The 9975-nt window shown below is 42.4% G+C and overlaps 1 pseudogene; it reads left to right on the top strand.

Moving 5' to 3' along the window:
- Positions 1 to 8363: 8363 nt before the first annotated feature.
- Positions 8364 to 9230, top strand: LOC126945917 (B-cell CLL/lymphoma 7 protein family member C-like; annotated as a pseudogene).
- The last annotated feature ends 745 nt before the right edge of the window (positions 9231 to 9975 follow it).

Below are 9975 nucleotides of genomic sequence, written 5' to 3'. Positions count from 1 at the left end.
TGCTAGGTATTATTCTAAAAGCAGAGGATATTCTGGTGTGTAAAAGTAAGCTGAGTGTGTGATGCTCCCCTTCCTGTGTCCAAGTGATCTTATTGTTCAATCCCCACCTATGAGTGAGAACATGCGGTATTTGGTTTTCTGTTCTTGCGATAGTTTGCTGAGAATGATGGTTTCCAGCTGCATCCATGTCCCTACAAAGGACACAAACTCATCCTTTTTTATGGCTGCATAGTGTTCCATGGTGTATATGTGCCATATTTTCTTAATCCAGTCTGTCACTGATGGACATTTGGGGAGGGGAGGGATAGCCGTAGGAGATATACCTAATGTAAATGACGAGTTAATGGGTGCAGCACACCAACATGGCACATGTATACATATGTAACAAACCTGCACGTTGTGCATATGTACCCTAGAACTTAAAGTATAATTAAAAAAAAAAAAAAAGTAAGCTCAGCCCCTGCCACAGATAGTCTAGTGGGAAGGATGAATGATATTTAAAAACAATTATGAACAAATATACAATTTCAACCCCAATGATGACAAGGCAAATATTTGAAGGAGTAAAAATGAAGCTAAAATATGAAGAATGAGTAGGGGTTAATAAAGGGAGGAGGGGACGAAATATTTTCCCAGGTAGGGGGAAGATCATACACAGTTTTCTGTGGTGTAAGTGCACCTGGCATATATTTTTTTTAAGTGAAAGAAAGCCTGAGTGGCTTAAGTTTTGACTTCAAAGAGAGCTTGCTGAGAGATTTGTAGATCATGTGGTGAGGGGCCAGTCCAAGCAGGCTTTTATAGTCAGTTCCAAAGATTTTTCTATTTATCTTAAAATCAATGAGAATTCTTTGAAATATTTTTTTCTTCAACCTGACTTTTGTTATATTGCTAATTCATCATGAACACCCTAGTTCTTTCTAGATAACATTTGTATTCAGGTCTTCCTTTTCAGTTATCTATAATCTCACTTCAATGACATGAAAATGGATGGCTCGCTGGTTTTCTCTATGCCTTTATTTTCATTCAGCACATATTGAGCACCCACTGTGTATGAGGAACTCATTGTTCTAGGCACTTAGGATGCACCAGTGAACAAACTAAGGATCTGTATCCTCATAGGGCTTAAATTCAAGCAACACTTGCATCCGTTTTATAAGCATACTGCTACGTAACTATACCATAAGAACTTACACAATTTGAGAATAGAAAACCCTAAAATAACTTTAAATGTTTTCTAATTGTGTTCCATAGGACTTTTGTTGTAGATAACTAAGTTCTGTTTTAGCTGGATAAGAAAAGGAGAAAAGATTTATTGTAAGGATTTTGGGACATCTTATGGAACCAGCTACTCTCTCTTTCTCTCACCTTTGTTACTTTTTGTGTTGGCTTGATTCCTTTCCTTGATGTATACCAGGCTCTCTCTCCTTTGCCAAGCTCTTGTGTTTTATATTTCCTTTCTTCCACAGTTCAAACATACGGAGACTGAAATTTTGTAATACAAGTGAATATTCATGGAGAATGGGTTTTATTTATTTATTTATTTTTTCAGATGCCCAATTTGGGCCAAAAATTGTGGCAAGAAAAGATGGGGAGATATTGGGGAAACATCGCTGCTGTCTCTTATTATTATTTGCTGCTGTCTCTTTAACCTTGTATATTAGAAATAGGAGTAGGGAAGAAGTGGGGAAGGGGACATTTTCAGAAAACAACATGTTTGGTGTAGGGTTCGGCCAATAAAAATGTGTCTACTGTACTCATAACCATTTCTTTTGACGTGAGAAAATTGATGTGATAAGGAATTCCCTAAGATGATAGAATAGAATCAAATCTTCTTTTATCAGCCTTCCAACATTTACTCATTTTGTTCTCTTCACCAGGAATTTCTTTTTTGTTATTTACTGTCAGTAATAACAGAAGGACTGTTATTACTGACAGTAAATAACAGAACTTTTAAAGGTCAGTCCCTTCAGCATTGTGGAATCTTATTCCTTCTCTGAAGGTTTTTGAGTCCTAAAATTTGTATTACATAATTTAGCACACCTACAGAGTCAAGATACATAGATTTTTTTTCTCTAGATCTTCTGTTTAGTCCTCTCTTTGGTTACACTTACTATCACAATTTTAACATTCTCCGTTTCCATACAATCTTATAACATGCTGCAATATGCAAGAGTAAATGTAACTTTTAGAGTGTTTATTGGTTGCATTGTATAATAGAGCAGTTCTTTCTCAATAATACCTACTGGTATATCTTCATTTCACTAGCAACCTATCTACAAATAATATCACAAGACATATAGTTCCAGTGAACTTGTGTGTACAGTGCACACATTTTAGACTCCAATACTTCTGGCTCCAGTTTGCATTGGCTGTGTGACTTTGGGAGAGTTATCAAATGTTTCTAGCGTTGCTGAGACTGAGAAAATACATTTATTTCTTTATTCAATGATTATTTAAGGACCAGCTATGCAGCAGATACTTCTAAATCCTAAGGATGGTGCAATTAACAAAAACAGGCCAAAGGTCTCTATGTTTTTTGCACATAACCTGATTCATAATACAATCTCAACAGAAGAAGCTGTCTTACTCCCTTCCAGAAAGATTGTCTGTAGCTATATTATCTCATTTGCTAACATTTCTTAAGAACAAAACTTTTACAAGCCTTGGTGTCTTGATCTTTTTCTGATCTTTATTGTCTTTTTTCTGTATTTCAGGTATATAGCAACTCAATTCACATTCACCAACTGTCATCCACTTGTCATACATCTTGCCACATATTGCTGTATTTATTTTCTTATGATTAACTTTTATTTCCCAAATGATGTTTTTGTTTAAAAATCTAAAAATGCAGTGGTTGGGCACAGTGGCTCATGCCTGTAATTCCAACGCTTTGGGGGGCCGAGGCAGGTGGATCACTTGAGGTCAGGAGTTTGAGACCAGCCTGGCCAACATGGCCAAACCCTGTCTCTACTAAAAATGCAAAAATTAGCTGGACGTGGCGGCTCATGCCTGTAATCTCAGCTATGCGGGAGGCTGAGGCAGGAGAATTGCTTGAACCCGGGAAGCGGAGGTTGCAGTGAGCTGAGATTGCGTCACTGCACTCCAGCCTGGGCAACAGAGGGTCTCAAAATAAATAAATAAATAAATAATCTGAAAATGCAAAGGAGATCAAAGAAGAAAGCAAAATGTATCTATTATCTCAGTACAAAGACATATTACTCTTAAAGAGATACTACTCTTGCCATTTGGAATATCTTCCAATCTTTAGAACTGCATCTGTCTTGAGCTCCATATTATCACTACCCTTTCTCTACTATGCCATTGTCTGCAAATATTATTAATATTTCTTACACATTTACGTTTTGGAAATGAAAACATGAATGTCTGCACAAACATAATCTTTCACTGCATTGACCTGTCTCTGACTTCTTAATAATCAACAGTTCTTGTCTTCATATTGAAACAGATATTGATAATTTCATTAACATGAATGTCCACACACGGAATGAAACACAGATTCGTTTCTTTATGATGGGGAAGCAGAAAATGACCATAAAATGCAAGTCTTAATTACTGCCTATTAGTAATTAATGATTAGGAAATTGAGCCAAAATACTAGGTAATTTCAAATGAAAAATAGCATGCTTTGTTGTATGTATGTATGTATAGCGTGTAATGTTATCTAATCCAAAACCAGTTTTATTATGTTAGCCTTCTATATTGAGTTGAGTGTAATTTACTTGGTTTTGCCAGTCTGAGCACCAGTATTTTTTAAATTTTTGTCCTCAAAATTGTCAAGCAACACGAATGTGAAATAAGTAATATTACTGTAATAGACTCCTAGGTACTTTTTACTCAACCTCAGCAATCACCAACATTTTGCTTGATTGTGTCACCTAATACACCGGCTTCTTTTGTTGGAGTATCTTAAATTAAATTATCTTCATCATGTTATATAACATAAATATTTCTGTGTGCATCTTTGTCTTATAAAGATATTTTTGGCATATCCATTATGTCATGATCACATCTAACAAAATCAATACTTATTTAATATCATCTAAAATTTAGTCCATGTTTAGATTCCCATGGTTGTCTCAAAATATCTCTTTACAGGTGGTTTGCATTTGACTGATTTATCTCTTGTCTCATTTTCTCTAATATAATTCCAAAATCCGCATTTATCATGCAATTAATTTGTTATAGAAAATAGGCCCTTTGTCCTGTAAAACGACTCACATTCAGATTTGGCTGTCATGATTTTGTTGTGTTTAACCTGTATTTCCAGCAAACTTGAGTTAGATCTGAAGGCATGATTATATTCAACTTAAATAGTATTTTGTGTAAAAATATTTCCTAGGTGGGTCTGCATAGTTTCTGTTCAACAAATCCCATGATATTTAGTATCTCATTGTCCCATTTTTATTGATGTAAAGATTGAGCAATGCCTTCAGGTGTATTAGCTTGATTCATCCATCATTGTTCCAGGTCTCAGAGGAAAAGTTTTCAGTTGTTCCCCTGTCAAAATTATATTAGCTGTATTTGGATCACATATGGCTATTGTTGTATTATATTAGCTGTATGTGGATCACATACAGCTATTATTGTACTGAAGTATATTCCTTCTATGCCAAGTTTTAGAGTTTTATTTTTTTGTCATGAAAGGATGTTGAATTTTATCAAATACTTTTTCAGCATCAATTGAAATAATCACATGGGTTTTGTCCTACATTCTGTTGATGTAATGTATCGTATTGATCAATGTGCATATGTTCAACCATCATTACATCCCTGGGAAAAATCCCACTTGGTCATGATGAATTATGTGGGGAAAAGGAAGAGAGATCAGCCTGTTACTGTGTCTATATAGAAAGAAGTAGACATAAGAGACTCCATTTTGTTCTGTATTTGAGACGCTGTTAATCTGTGACCCTACCCCCAACCTTGTCCTTTGCAAGAGACATGTGTTGCGGTGACTCAAGGTTTAATGGATTTTGGGCTGTGCAGGATGTGTCTTTGTTAAACAAATGCCTGAAGGTAGCTTGCTGGTTAAAAGTTATCACCATTCTCTTAATTTCAACTACCCAGAGACACGTACACGGCCAAAGGTCGCAGGGACCTCTGCCTAGGAAAGCTAGGTATTGTCTAAGGTTTCTCCCCATGTGATAGACTGAAACTATGCTGCTAAAAGGTTTATGGAGATGTTTGCATATGCATCTCAAGGCACAGCATTTTCCTTTGAACTTATTCATGTCACAGAGGTTTTTGTTCATATGTCTTACTGCCGATTTCCTCTTTTTTCTTTGATCCTATTGTCCTGCCACTCCCCTGTCTTTAAGATGGTAAAGATAATTATCAATAAATACTAAGGGAACTCAGAGACCGGGGCCGGCGTGGGTCCTCTGTAAGCTGAGCGCGGGTCCCCTGGGCCCCGCTTTTCTTTCTCTATACTTTGTCTTATTTCTTTTCTCAAGTCTCTCGTTCCACCTTACGAGAAACAACCACAGGTGTGGAGGGGCAGGCCACCCCTTCAGAATTATCTTGTTTTAATGTGTTCTTAAATTCAGTTTTATAGTATTTTGCATCAATGTTCATCAAACATGTTAGCTTGAAATTTTATTTTTTATGATGTGTCTTTTTGTGGTTTTAATATCAGGGTATTAATAACCTTGTAGAATGAATTTGGAAGTATTTTCTCCTCCTCTGCTTTTAAGAATAGTTTGCATAGGATTGGTATTAGTTCTTCTTTAAATGTTTGGTAAAATTCAGCAGTGAGGCCATCATGTCCCAGGCTTTTCTTTGCTGTGAAACATTTTATTACAGCTTTGATCCCATTACTTGTTATTGGTCTACTGAGGTTTTGGATTTCTTCATTGTTCATTCTTGGTAAGTTGAATGTGTCTGGGAATTTATTCATTTTTTTTTAGGTTTTACAATTTATTGGCATACAGTTTTTCATAGTTACCTCTAATGATTCCGTGAAATTCTGTGGTATCAGCTGTAATGTTTTCTTTTTCATCTCTGATTTTACTTATTTGGATCTCCCCTTTCTTTTGTAGTTACTGTGAATAATGTTTAGTTGATTTTGCTTAAAAAAATAACTTTTTATTTTGTTGATATTCTGCATTGTTCTCTCATTTTTATTTCATTTATTTTCACTCTGATTATTATTATGAAACTAGGCCGCATAAAACTTAGAAACTAGGCCTCATAAAAAAAGAACTTAAAAAAATTAACACCAGGTGGCTCTGGATAGGGTCCCACCCTGCCTCAATAGGGTCCCACCCTGATAGGGTCCCACCCTGCCAATTCCGGGAAACAACCTCATGGGGTCCCACCCTGCCAATTCCGGGGGTCCCACCCTGCCTCGAAGTTCCCGGAATCAACAACTCCAGGAAAAAAACCTCATAAGGTCCTGCTCTAACCAGTTAGAACAAGACACCTTGCTCAGGCCATAGACAGACCCAATTACCACGCGCCTAAAGCTTTGTTTAAATTTCGCGCCCTAAGCTGTGTTTAAACTTGTGTTTGCCTATATAAACAGCCTGTAACAAGCAGTCAGGGTCCCAGGGCCAACTTAGAGCTTGGGACCCTAGCGCGCTAGTAATAAATAACTCTCTGCTGTGAATCTCGTGTCGGTGATCCTTCGCGGCGACCCCTGCCCAGGAAGGAGTCGACAGTTCGGTTCCAACATTTGGTGCGTTGGCCGGGAAGTGGGGTCGTCCGAGGACCCCCGACCCATCCGGCGGAGACCCATCTGGCCCGGGCCACGGACTGCTGACTGAACGGACCTACCAGGTACTTTCGTTTTGTTCTGTCTGTCTTGCCGGCTAACTCTGAACTCTGGGGAGTACTCCTTCTAAATTAAGTGGGGAAGGGGGACAGACGTGTCCGGCACCTTCCCACTCACGCCCTGGGGGACGCCCTGGCGGTAGTCTGGGAGAAGGCTGATGACTCGGTCAGCCTCCTCAAATCTGTAGGCAGGTCGCCCCTGCCGTCTGAATATTTTGTAATCTTGTGGCGCTACTCTCTGGCCGCGCGGCTTCTCCTTACTTGTCTGGTCTTTGTTTTTGTTACTTTTGTTTTGTCCTTGTTATACGTGGACGAAATAAGACAGACGTTGACGACTCCTTTGTCTCTGACCCTGACTCACTTCCCTGACGTTCGGGCTCGAGCCCACAACCTCTCCATAAAAGTCCGTAAGGGACGATGGCGAAAATTCTGCTCGTCTGAGTGGCCTACCCTCCATGTTGGGTGGCCCCGGGACGGAACATTTAACCTCCCAATTATCTTACAGGTTAAAGCAACAGTGATGGATCCTGGGCCACACGGACACCCAGACCAGGTGGCCTACATAATTACTTGGGAGGATCTGGTCCGAAATCCTCCCTCTTGGGTGAAACCCTTCCTCCATTCCCCTTCCCCATCCCAATCTACCCTCCTTGCCTTAGAAGCCCCAAAGAATCGGAATCCGGACCCACATAAGCCAGTCCTCCCAGATGAACCCCTTCTGGGGCCTCCACCTTACGCTTCACCCTTGCCCCCTGTTTTGTCCCCAGCTCTTTCCTCTACCGCCTTGGCCCCTACCCTTTCTCCAACTTCTCCCTCGGCCCCTCCCTCCACCCCGTCTCCTTCTCCAGCCCCGCCCAAACTCACCCCTCGGACGCCGCTGCCGACACCTCCTCGTCTCCGCTTGCGGCGGACTGAGGACCCAGAAGGCCCTTCCACTTAGTAATCCTCCCTTTTTCCCCTCCGTACTGTCAATCGCACGGTCCAGTACTGGCCCTTCTCTGCCTCTGACCTCTATAACTGGAAGACCCATAACCCTTCCTTTTCCCAAGACCCTCAGGCCCTAACCTCGTTAATAGAATCCATTCTCCTCACCCACCAGCCCACCTAGGATAATTGCCAGCAACTCCTGCAGGTCCTCTTAACCACTAAAAAAGGCAGCAGGTCCTCTTGGAGGCCCGGAAAAATGTGCCAGGACCAGGAGGCCTCCCAACCCAACTTCCCAATAAAATAGACGAGGGATTTCCCCTCCCCCACCCGGACTAGGACTATGAAACGGCACCAGGTAAGGAGAGTCTCCAAATCTATCGCCAGGCTCTGTTGGCGGGTCTCAAAGGGGCAGGAAAACGCCCCACAAATTTGGCCAAGATAAAAAAAAACCCCTGAGGAAAGGGAAGCCAGGTCAGCGAAGGAACAGATAGAGCGAGAGGATCGTAAGAACCGAGTAAAGGATAAGCATTTAACAAAAATCCTGGCGGCAGTTGTAAAAAAAAAAGGACCAAGAAAAAAAAAAAAAAGCGGAGACGGCCAAAAGTAAAAAAAGACCAGTATGCCTACTGCAAAGAACAGGGGACTCGCAGAGGCGTTGAGGAGGAAAGAAGGCGCGGCCAACTCCCGGGGGGACGGCAGGCCGAGAGCGCGGCGCCCGGGCCTCGCGCCGAGCCTGAGCCCGCCGGACGGGAGGCGGCCCCGCCACGGGCTCGGCTCCGGCCCCAGCCCCGCCAGCATGGCCGGCCGGACCGTACGGGCCGAGACCCGGAGCCGGGCCGAAGATGACATCAAGAAGGTAATGGCGACCATCGAGAAGGTCCGGAGATAGAAGAAGCAATGAGTGACTGTGGGCGACACTTCCCTTCGTATCTTCAAGTGAGTGCCAGTGGTGGACCCCCAGGAGGAGGAGCGAAGGCGGGCAGGTGGCGGGGCAAAGAGATCCCGTGGCCGGGAACGTCGGGGCAGGGGCGCCAGTCCCCGAGGGGGTGGCCCTCTCATCCTGCTGGATCTCAATGATGAGAACAGCAACCAAAGTTTCCATTCGGAAGGTTCCCTGCAAAAAGGCACAGAGCCCAGTCCTGGGGGCACCCCCCAGCCCAGCCGCCCTGTGTCACCTGCCGGACCCCCAGAAGGGGTCCCTGAGAAAGCTCAGCCCCCACGGCTGGGCCAAGAAAAAAATCCCGGGGGGCATAACTGCTGGCAGCACTGACGAAACCCCAATGCTGACCAAGGAGGCCCTGGCAATGATCCAGCAGATGCATGCCTGGACACACTTGAGTAATCGAAAGCTAAAATTACTGATTAAAAAAACTGACTTTCTAATCCCAAAGACAAGTACCCTCGTAGAACAAGTAACATCTGCCTGTAAGGTCTGTCAGCAGGTAAACGCTGGGGCTACCCGAGTGCCAGAAAGGAAACGAACTCGTGGTAATCGCCCAGGAGTCTATTAAAAAATAAACTTCACTGAAATAAAACCTCACTATGCTGGATATAAGTACTTACTAGTGTTTATAGATATCTTTTCAGGATGGGTAGAAGCCTACCCCACCCGGCAAAAAACGGCACACATAATAGCCAAGAAAATTCTGGAAAAAATCTTTCCTAGATTCAGACTTCCCAAGGTAATTAGGTCAGATAACAGGCCGGCCTTCGTTTCTCAGGTAAGTCAGGGGCTCGCCAGGATATTGGAGATTAATTGGAAATTACATTGTGCCTATAAACCCCAGAGCTCAGGACAGGTAAAAAAAATAAATAAAACAATAAAAGAGACCCTTACTAAATTGACCTTAGAGACTGGTTTAAAAAATTGGAGACGCCTCCTATCCTTAACTCTGTTAAAGGCCCAAAATACACCTAACCGTTTTGGACTCACTCCATATAAAATCCTCTACGGAGGACCTCCCCCTTTGTCAACCTTGCTTAACTCCTTCTCCCCCTCCGATCCTAAAACTGACCTACAGGCTCGGCTAAAAAGACTCCAAGCAGTACAGGCCCAAATCTGGGCCCCCTTGGCAGAACTGTACCAACCAGGACATCCACAGACCAGTCACCCCTTCCAGGTGGGAGACTCTGTCTACGTTAGACGGCACCGTACTCAAGGACTAAAGCCTCGGTAAAAAGGACCCTACATTGTTCTCCTGACCACGCCCACAGCCATAAAAGTTGACGGAATCTCCACTTAGATCCACGCATCCC

This window comes from Macaca thibetana, chromosome X, assembly GCF_024542745.1.
Source record: "Macaca thibetana thibetana isolate TM-01 chromosome X, ASM2454274v1, whole genome shotgun sequence".
In the NCBI taxonomy this organism is placed as follows: Eukaryota; Metazoa; Chordata; class Mammalia; order Primates; family Cercopithecidae; genus Macaca; species Macaca thibetana.
Note: the sequence above shows the minus strand (reverse complement) of the source record. Positions and strands in the feature narration are given on the sequence as shown.